Here is a 10,316-nt window from a genome sequence, read left to right as displayed (position 1 = left end):
AAAGCACCAATTTGAGTATTCATGTTTTTTAGAAATCCAGAAATATTTTTATGATAATCTAGAATGTATACACAGCATTCTGTTTTTATGATAGCTCAAGTTCCACCTTGTGCAACAGTTAAAACATGTAATGCCATTCTAGTTTGTAAAACTGCTTTACATATTTGTGTTACTTTAGTATTTAATAGAGAAATGCTATTTTAAGTGTCATTTAAGCCTTTCACCGTGTGCTTAGTAAGAACTTCCATGTACCTAACTATATCCTCCATTCCTAAAGAGGGAATAAAGATGGATGCTAGGTGGTCATGCCAATGAAACATAGGACATGTCCACTATTGTTTTAAATTTGGAAGGTTGGCTAGGCTGGTAATGGTTTTAATAATGTGTCCATGCATCCAGGCAAAACCCAGAGTATAGGAGCCTATCCAGCCTGGGGGAAACTATGGACACACGTTAGAGTCGCATAGCCATTGGATCTTGTTAGGAGCCAGTCATCTAATTCTGGACCTCCTTGCATTACAGTCAGGATATCAAGAGCTATTTGGTTATGGAGGGCCACCTTTTGAATATGTGGGTTACTGGTTAAATATGGTTGTTGTATGCTTGGTCAAAGCCTCTATTTGCAATTTTACAACAATAGAGGTGGCTCCTGGGACAGATATGTCTAATAAAACCATCAAGAAACCCTCTTTGTCTAGGTTTAGCCTAATCTAAATACAAGGAATCACTGGCAAGTGGGGGAAGGCTTGTCTCAGGAGATAAAAGCATTCCCAAGTGCATCCAACCTGATAGCATAAGGTAAGTGGAGCTATTCATTAACTTCACAAGTCCATAGTTAACTTCATGGAGTGGAGTACTCTGCTATTTTGTCATCCCAGCCACACAGAATTGGTCAAGGTGATAGTTGAGTTGTACAATTGTTGGAGAATTCATCCTATTTTCCAGTTGTTCAAATAATCATATGCCCATGGGGTCCTGTTATTGTCCCCACACAACAAGAAAAAATATTGTCTATACATGAGATAATGTGTCAATGTCCGAAGTTTACCTCAAGTTATCTAGCTTAGGCAAACAACATTCAAAGACAATCATAACTAGAATTTAACATCCACAAAGATGTGCTATTGAAACAATTTTTCTCTCTATAATTACCCTTATTTCCAAATCAAGCCTAATTGCCCTTATAGCCAAATCAAGACTAACTAATTTGCAAAACAGGTCCAATTTTAACAAACTTGGCCTAATTATTTACATAAGCTCAGCAAGAACAGTGATTGATCATATATATCTTTCAAAATCAGGTTTGCTGGAACTCTTCAAAAGGAATCTAAATTGATCATTTAGTAGCCTTTCCAGTCCTGAAGCCAAGCCAAGTACTTGCCATCAGACATGACTACAATACCTGTAGATTTGGGCAAATTCCTCTTCCTGAGTTCCTGAAAGTATCCTGAAGTTTCTGCACCTGTCAGGAAGTGACATTCTTTACTCACTTGGTAAAGCTATGGAACTCTGTCAGCAAGGTATCAGGCCAACAGTACCAAGGGGCTGTATTGTCTCCATGTTTTATAAAGTCAATCTTAGTTTATTAAAAGTATTTGGTCATATCTGAGTCGATGCACGTCTCTCTCAAATATGACATTTGAATGAAATCCTTGGTAAAATAACCAATGTTCCAATGGTGTCCTGTTGCAAGGAGAAAAGATTCTTCTTGAACTTGTGAAAAATAGTTATAATTGCCATGGAAGAAATAATACTCACCGAGACTTTTTGAATTTCACAGGTTTCAGGTAAGAGAGAAAATTTAAACACTTCAATGTGTTCACAAATGAATACTTTATCACATTTCTGTAAGTCATAGGAAGTTTTCTTTATCTTGAAGAGCAAACATTAGAGAACCAGTAATGTTTCAAACAAGAGTCACAAAAACTATAATCATTTTTCTCAGTTCATTTAGTCCCATGTTACTAATTAATGTTCAGTTTTGCAAATGTTTATTTATTCATTTTTGAGTGAGAGAGCACTAGGGGGAGGGACAGAGAGTGAGCAAGACAGAGAATCCCAAGCAGGCTCAGGGCTGTCAGTGCAAAGCCCTACATGGGGCTTGAACTCATGAAGCATGAGATCATGACCTGAACTGAAATTAAGAGTTGGACACTAAACCAGCTGAGCCACCCGGGTGTCCCTCTTGCTCAGTTTGAATGCACCTTTTTGGTTCTAGAAATTCTTACCCATTTCAGTTTTAATCTTAAAGATATCAAATACCAGTATTTGTCAAAAAAGTCCTTTTTATTAATCTCCTTGAAGAAAAAACACATTTCACAATAGAATAAGAACAATTATAAATGACAAAAACTCAGAAATGAACATTGTTAAAGATATAATATGAGAGTTGGAAATTCAGTTATTTCTGTGACACATAACACTTCAATAGTAACAAGTGATGACCTTATACCAAACCTTCTACAACCTTATACCAGAAGGTAACATACCAAATCATCAAGCTTAATTTGTCAAAGAGGTCTCTTTATGATTTGAATCTTGAGGAATTTTGTTAAAACCTTAGAAAGTTTTAAAACGCATGCCTAAATAGGATTACAGATCACCAAAGACCTGATAAAGGCAAAACATAGAAACTGGTTTTTCTAGACAAAGAAAAGAGAAAATAACTTTGTTTACATTTTCTTATCAAAAGCAGACCAACAATCCAAGAAATCTTGTCTTTTTTAACAAAGAGAAAGCAGAATTTCAATCTTATATACCAGTGTACTTTTAAAATCCATTCATTTTAATCTTAGTCCATCCTGACCACACATAAAATTCCTTTCCACAGATTTCCCTTCACAAACCTTCTTCAACATTGCTTTGCTTCATATTTTGTCCCAAGCCATTACTCTCCAAACTACCAGTCTCATTTAGGACAAAATTACCTTCTTTTACCTTCAACAAAAATGTATGTCCATTCCTTATATCTTTCTTGCACATACAGAGTTCCTTCCCTCATTTCCATTAGTCTTAATTACACTTAGTAGAATTTTAACTCTTAGAAACATTAGTTCCCAGTGAAAACTAAGTAGTAGCCAATTGTGAACTGTTACACCAGAATTCTTTAGATGACAAATTTATGGATACATTTAAGCACAAAGCATGTTTCCAACAGACCCAAATATCCTTAGTTTCTCACAATAAGAAGTCAAAAGCAGATAAACTTTATGCTTAGTAACAAATGCTTTAGTATTTTATCCTATTTGGAAAAGACCCAGATAAATGCAATCCAATTTATCTTCCAAGCAAAACTTTAAAGTTTCACGTTACCAAAGACTTTGAAAGCTAATTTAACAATTACCCATGAAAATTTTGAGACAAAATTAACCATCATTTTATGTCATGTTTTTGCTGACAAATTGCAAGATATAACATGAGCTTATTTGACCTCTAGTAAACCTTGGTAGAATAAAATTTTCATATTTAATGCTGATAACTCTAAAGACATGTCTATTTTGATTAAACCAATTTAAATTAGTTTAAATGCTGAATTTTGTTTCACCTGGGTTTTCACCTGCCGTGAATTCCATGTCTTACCTTGCCTTGAAGAACTTGTCATTTTTATCCATGGAAAATACTAGAATAGTTTTATAAGGGGGAAATTTGTAGTTTAAGTGGTTAGAAGGGGACATTGACAGAAAACAGAAAAGCTGGAAATCCATCATGCTCTAAGTGACATTGTAACACATGTTTTTTATAGCCAACTTCCCTAAGAAGTCCCTAGTTGGGTTAAAATTCAGTCAGTTCTCAGTGGAGGTCTCACAGCTAGAAGCACCTAGGTCAGAGATGTGAAGGGAATCATATTAGAACAATGAGGAGGAAACCTCCCATGGGAGTGTGAGGATCAGTAGCTGTGTTAGTCACTGAGGTCTCTGTCCTGTTCCCAAGACAGACAACTTTGTATAAGGATGGGAAAAAGGAGAAGGCATCAAGTTTTTCGGTCTTTTCTTTTTTTTTTTTTTTTTGTAGAAAAATTTTTATTTTAAGAAAAATTTAGGTAACAACAACAACAAAAAATTTAACAAGTTTCACTTAGCAAAATACACCCAAGAGAAAATCACAGTACGAAGAAAGTTTTAAGTCAAGACTCACCAATTCCTACAATATTCGTAATGTGTCTTAAGTTTCAAAAGTAACTTATTTTTTTAAAAAAGCTTAAACTCAACCTGAAAGATTTTAAATGAAAATAAACTAGAATTAACAAACATGAGAAATATTTCTCTTTGAATTAGGTATCTAGCACCTTGAGTTTTCCAAAAAAGTACATCTCCCCATGTGTTCACAGTGATGTGGTATAAAAGATCCTTTTAATGAACTACTTTAACTTGGATAATATCATTCTGATATGCACTACCAAAATGTTAATTCGGAAAAGCTGATAGTTTTAATTTCTCAATATCACATGATAGAAGAAAGTTTGCGTGAGAAAATACTGAAGAGGTAACTTTTAAATATAGATTTCACAAACTCCTGGTGTAACATGGGTCCTATAGCTTCCTCTAGAGTAATAATTGGTTTTCACTGCTTGTTGCTGCCTGTGAAAATTTGATTGCAATAACCCAAATGCTCCTACAAAACTAGTCATATCCATCTGTGCTGTTCTGGCCTCCATAGCTAGCCCTGTAACAGCCACTCACAGACTGGCTCTTGAGGCATCTGGGAGTGGACTGGGCTGACACCCCTATGCATTTCATCATCTGGCTGCTATATGCCCCATTGCTGGCCCCAGTTGTGGAATTCAGGAAAAGTTCTATTATCTGTGTTGCATGTTGGCCCAGTCTTTGGACATAGCTGCCACAGCTTCTTCATGAGTGGCAAACTCAACATTGGCTTTGCCCATCACTCTTCCATCAGGGTTCATCTCAATATGGACTCTCACAGGGTTAAGTTGGAGAGAAGAAGTTGTAAATGTTGTTCTCTGTGGCTTTGTATGGCAGCTCTCTCATGTGGACACAGTGTCCGTGCTACTCTGGACAGTGAACTCGCCATCTCCGGTTCTGTAGCCATACATGCCCAAGAGACAATAACTGAGGTCTCTCCCAAGCAGATCATTGGTGAAACTGCAGCCATCACTGAGGTCTCTGTACTCCTCGTAGCCTGCACTGTAAGCACCAGACCTCAACCTCTCCAGGCCTGCTTGCTTGACAGTGCCAATATACCTCCTGGTTGTGCTGGGGAGGTCATAGGGCCCCCGCTGCTGTACAGACATGAACTAAAGAGAGGGATCCAAGTATGACCTAACTTCTTCCTGATGGCTCTTGAACACTTCAATATACCTGTGCCCTATTCTGTCCTTGTGCTTCCCTAGGGCCTTTTCAGCTAACTGTTGTGAGGCAAACTACACAAAGGCTTCCCCTGTAGTCTTGCCTTCAGAGTCCACAAGCAATGTGATTCCATTTGGCACAATTTTCAACCCTGAGAAGAACTGAACAATTTATTCCATGGTGCATCCAAATGGGAGTCCTCAAAGCTGCACAAAGCCATTGCTGGCTGTGTTGGCACTGTTTGGACCACTGTGCTTCAACACCCAGTCCATTTCAGTTCTGTGGGACTTAAACACCTCAATATACCAGTGTCCCATGCTTTCCCTATCTTTTTTAAGGGCAATTTTTACATCATTTTCTTATTCAAGTTCGACAAAACCTCATCATTCTGCCTACCTTCTCTGGCGTAGATAAAATGAATGCCTGTTTCAAGGATTCGTCAATGGGATATAAGTAGTAAGGAAATTTCATTTTTTTCCTTTTGCCTTTGTTTCCCACATCAGTTCACAACCCTCTCAGGAGCTTTCCTGGTATAATCTGAAACTGAAATAGGCAGAGGGCAGGGAGAGACTGAAGTACAATGCAGGCCACGTCAGGTTGGTAGCTGGTAATTTTAATTAATAATAATAATAAACAATAATATAATAATCACACCCACTCACCAAATCTTAAAAGATTACAAAGAGCCCTAACTGGGCTTAGTCACTTAAAAATTTTTTTTAATGTTTATTTATTTTTGAGAGAGACAGAGACAGAATGCGAGTGGGTTAGGGGCAGAGAGAAAGGGAGACACAGAAGCAGAAGCAGGCTCCAGGGTCTGAGCTGTCAGCACAGAGCCTGATGTGGGCTTGAACTCACGAGCTGTGAGATCATGACCTGAGCTGAAGTCGGACGCTAAACTGACTGAGCCAACCAGGTGCCCTATGGGCTTAGTCACTTTTAAGGTGAAGGTGTTTTCAATATCATATCACCATCTCAAGGCTCATGTCCTTGGAGCAGCCTCTGGAGCAGAAAAGGCAAGTGGAACCCACATTCTGAGGACAGGGGGAGAGGAATGGGAAGGAGCCTCCAAGTTCCTGGGTCCAGTTCATGGTCAATCAGTGGTCATGTCTTTTTTGATCACATTCCCCAACATTCCACCCATTGTGACTGGTTCTTACAATATTATGTGCCCCTCTTTTCTGCAATGGGCTATGAGTGGTCAGCAAGGTGTTTTGTTAGTGTGGAAGTGGCTATCTGGCTGCATTGGAGGCACATGTCATGGCAATAGTAGTCATATGTAAAAGAAAATACTGATTAAGGGAATACTTTTTTAAATTAGTAAGAACTTTTTCTACTAAGAGCCAAGGATCCAAACATTAATTTATTAAATCTCCTAGGCTGGGGGTCAGATCACTCAGGGCATTTACTTGTGTCCTCATGCGATTTAATAAAGATAATACATTAGGAGACTCATCAGTTATGAACACACAATATTCTGTTTGGATAACAGTACAGGTGACTTCTTGTGAGGCACTAATAATGTCTAAAGCCATCCTATTTTGGAGGACAGTTTTTCTCAATAGAGTAACCAGTGTTTAGTAGGGATGGGCTTTGTTGGTTACCATTCAGGGATTGCTGAGTGAATTTAGTAAGGGCTTCTTTGTGTGCTATAGCATCCTCTAGGCCTATGGAGGGAACAAAGCAGTGACCAAATGATTATATCAAGGAAAAGCAATGTCTACTTGGCCTTGAGGAAAGGGAGGTTGGCAGCTTTAGGAAGTTTACTTCGTTGTACATATCATGCACGTTGGCCAGGGGAGGAAGCATTATTAGGCATGAGAAGATGAGATGGGGATAGGATAGGCCATACCAGGACCCCCAATTTCTCCTCTTTCTCAAAGTGGATATTCCATATCATGCATAGTGCATTTCAACAAGTCCAGATTGCAGCAGGACAATGGGATCTCAGTGCAGATTGAGTAGATCCCCCTCACACAAGTGTGTAAAGTAACCTACCAACTTGGCAAGATGTCCCATTGCAAATTCCAGTAAATAATGCCTTTCCCTGGTGTTATGGGGCTTGGAGTTTTCAGCGACATAGCACATGGATTCATGGTGAGAGTCAGGGCAATGGCTATTTCCCATGACTTCTGCACCTTTTCATGGTTGGTTGCCTTGGCAGGGGTCCTCAGTCTGCATATAGGTCAACAGGCCCTAATGGCTGATTATTTAAATGTATTAAAAGCTGGGACAGTACTTTCCTCCATCTGGCCAAAGTGGTTTTACCTGTTAACAATTTAATTTGCTGTTTTAACATTTTATTTATTTATTTATTTATTTTTACACATTTTAAAAAAATGTTTATTTGTGAGAGAGAGACAGAGCATTAGTGGGGGAGGGGCAAAGAGAGGGTGACACAGAATCTGAAGCAGGCTCCAGGCTGTGAGTTGTCAGCACAGAGCTTGACACAGGGCTTGAACTCACAAGCCATGAGATCATGACCTGAGCTGACGTTGGATGCTTAACCGACTGAGCCACCCAGATGCCCCATTTTTTTCTTTTTATTAACCTTGTCACTTGTAGGTTATAGGGGAGATGAATCCTCTATTTAATGTCATGCTTTTTTTTTGCCCAGTATTACATATACTAACCTTTGAAATATGACTCTGATTACTATCTATGCCATGAGGGTATCCAAACATAGTACTTAATTTCTCCAATCCCCTAATTGTGGCAGCCTGGTTTACATAACAGTAAGGTAAAGCTTGGGTTAGGCCAGATGTAGTGTCCACACAGATTAGAGCATATTTAGAACCCTCACTCAGGGACAAGAAGCCAATATAATCAATTTACTAATTCCTTACTGGTCAGGAGCTCTGGCAAATGCCCCAGATTCTTTTCTTTCTTTCTTTCTTTCTTTCTTTCTTTATTTATTTATTTATATTTATTTATTATTTATTTTTTCTATGTCTAACTTTTATATTTTAATTTAATTTAATTTAATTTAATTTAATTTAATTTACTTCCAAGTTAGTTAGCATATAGCATAACAGTGATTTCAGGTATAGATTCCCTAGTGCCCCTTACCCATGTAGCCCATCCCCCCTCCCACAACCCCTCTAGTAACCCTCTGTCTGTTCTCCATATTTTAAGAGACTCTTATGTTTTGTCCCCCTCCCTGTTTTTATATTATTTTTGCTTCCCTTCCCTTTTGTTCATCTGTTCTGTGTATTAAAGTTCTCATATGAGTGAAGTCATATGATATTTGTCTTTCTTTGAATAATTTCGCTTAGCATAATACCCTCTAGCTCCATCCACATAGTTGCAAATGGCAAGATTTCATTCTTTTTGATTTCTGGGTAATACTCCATTATATATATATATATACACCACATTTTCTTTATCCATTCATCCATTGATGGACATTTGGCTCTTTCCATACTTTGGCTATTGTTGATAGTGCTGCTATTAACATTGGGGTGCATGTGTCCCTTCGAATCACCACACCTGTATCCCATGGATAAATACCTAGTAGTGCAATTGCTGGGTCATAGGGTAATTCGATTTTTAAGTTTTTGAGGAACCTCCATACTGTTTTCCAGAGTGGCTGCACCAGCTTGCATTGCCACCAACAATGCAAAAGGGATCCTCTTTTTCCGCATCCTCACCAGCATCTGTTGTTGCCTGAGTTGTTTATGTTAGCCATTCTGACAGGTGTGAGGTGGTATCTCCTTGTGGTTTTTAATTTGTATCTCCCTGATGATGAGTGATGTTGAGCATTTTTTTCATGTGTCGTTTGGCCACCTGGATGTCTTCTTTGGAGAAGTGTCTATTCATGTCTTTTGCCCACTTTTTCACTGGATTCTTTGTTTTTTGGGTGTGGAGTTTGATAAGTTCTTTATAGATTTTGAATACTAACCCTTTATCTGATATGTTGTTTGCAAATATCTTCTCCCATTCTGTTGGTTGCCTTTTAGTTTTGCTGATTGTTTCCTCCACGGTGCAAAAGATTTTTATTTTGTTGAGGTCCCCATAGTTCATTTTTGCTTTTGTTTCCCTTGCCTCTGGAGAAGTGTTGAGTAAGAAGTTGCTGCAGTCGAGGTCAAAGATGTCTTTGCCTGCTTTCTCCTCAAGGATTTTGATGGCTTCCTGTCTTATATTAGGTCTTTCATCCATTTTGAGTTTATTTTTGTGTATGGTGTAAGAAAGTGGTCCAGGTTCATTCTTTTCATGTCGCTGTCCAGTTTTCCCAGCACCACTTGCTGAAGAGACTGTCTTTATTCCATTGGATATTCTTTCCTGCTTTGTCAAAGATTAGTTGGCCAGATGTTTGTGGATCCATTTCTGGGATCTCTATTCTGTTCCATTTAATTAAGTGTCTGTTTTTGTGCCAGAATGGCCCCAGATTCTTTTGGCAGTTGCTTTGGGTGTTGTTTAGAATAACTGCACTAGCCAAATTACTGAAACTTAAGGGATATCTGGCATCCTCGGAAATATGCCATCTCACCAGGGCACTTAGATGGTCATTCCTTCTCTGCACACATCTTCTGTATCTACTGAAGTATCAATGGATAAAATTTATATCCAAGGCTAAGGTATCAGCTTCCTAATTGCTACATGGTGTCAGTGACTCGTGAGCTGGAACATGGAAAACAGTGAGGGCTTCCTTAGGTAGGTTCTTACAGATGGGCCCAAATGTCTCTCTACATATCTTGACCCCACATGGGCTTATTCGTAATCATCCATTTCTTGGCTTTCTATTGTCTGAGCCTTAGGATTAATCCCTTTGGAACAGCCTGGCTGTCAATGCAAAGGGTTAACTGCAAGGGCTCATGAGTAATTACCAGCCAGACTGCTTCTAAGATCAGCTCATCGGTTTCTGCATTGACTGCTATGTGAGAGGCCCTACCTGGTGGAGTGCTGTGTACAATGCTAGGATCTGTTGCTATATGGAAGTATATCAGATCTTGGCCTCATTCCAGAACTAGGGCTAAAACGCTAAGGGCATTCTTCCCTTCTTTTGTTTCT

The 10,316-nt window shown here is 38.7% G+C and overlaps 1 pseudogene; it reads right to left on the bottom strand.

Annotated features, from left to right (window-relative positions):
* Positions 1–4,619: 4,619 nt before the first annotated feature.
* LOC123582075 lies at positions 4,620–5,623 on the bottom strand (annotated as a pseudogene).
* Positions 5,624–10,316: the final 4,693 nt, after the last annotated feature.

Source organism: Leopardus geoffroyi, chromosome B3 (genome assembly GCF_018350155.1).
Source record: "Leopardus geoffroyi isolate Oge1 chromosome B3, O.geoffroyi_Oge1_pat1.0, whole genome shotgun sequence".
In the NCBI taxonomy this organism is placed as follows: domain Eukaryota; kingdom Metazoa; phylum Chordata; class Mammalia; order Carnivora; family Felidae; genus Leopardus; species Leopardus geoffroyi.
The sequence above is the reverse complement of the archived record's forward strand: the minus strand, read 5'-3'. Positions and strand labels throughout refer to the sequence as shown.